This window comes from Ctenopharyngodon idella, chromosome 10 (genome assembly GCF_019924925.1).
Source record: "Ctenopharyngodon idella isolate HZGC_01 chromosome 10, HZGC01, whole genome shotgun sequence".
Lineage (NCBI taxonomy): Eukaryota > Metazoa > Chordata > Actinopteri > Cypriniformes > Xenocyprididae > Ctenopharyngodon > Ctenopharyngodon idella.
The window spans coordinates 34,030,001-34,030,506 of record NC_067229.1 but is presented as its reverse complement, the minus strand read 5'-3'; the positions used below and the strand labels follow the sequence as shown (position 1 = coordinate 34,030,506).

Sequence of the window (506 nt, the reverse complement as noted above, 5' to 3'; positions counted from 1 at the left end):
TTCCAAACCCGTAAGAGTTACTTTCGTTCATCTTCGAAACACAAACAAAGATCTTTTTAATGAAATCTGACAGCATTCTGTCCCTCCATAGACTGCCTTCACAACTGGAACTTTGATGCTTCAAAATGTTCATAAAGCAAACATTGATCAGCGAACATACACAGAAGCTCAACCGAACCTGAATGACGTGCGAGAACAAACCTCTTCCAGAAGCTTGAATGTGCTGCGTAACCAATGAGGTTCATTCTTGTGTTACACAGCACATTTGAGCTTCCGGAAGAGGTTTGTTCTTACGTGTCATTCATGTTTGGTTGAGCTTCTGTGTATGTTCGCTGATCAATGTAAGTAAAAGCTTAAATTAAATCTCTTCATCATATAAAGCGATCATGTCTCTTCAGAAAATTTGGACTACTCTCTCAATTCATATGGATTAGTTTTATGATCTCTTTATTAACTTTTTGAAGAGTCAAAGTTCAAGTTGTGAAGGCAGTCTATGGAGGGACAGA

At 38.1% G+C, this 506-nt stretch overlaps 1 long non-coding RNA gene across 1 annotated transcript in view; it reads left to right on the top strand.

The window, feature by feature from the left end:
* The first annotated feature begins 269 nt into the window (after positions 1–269).
* The window catches only part of LOC127520949 (uncharacterized), a 2,554-nt gene continuing 2,317 nt past the window's right edge, over positions 270–506 (top strand). The window contains exons 1-2 of the long non-coding RNA XR_007932236.1: positions 270–341; positions 465–506. The exon at positions 465–506 is cut by the window's right edge and continues 80 nt beyond it. This is a non-coding gene — a long non-coding RNA (uncharacterized LOC127520949). The remainder of the gene's footprint in view (positions 342–464) is intronic.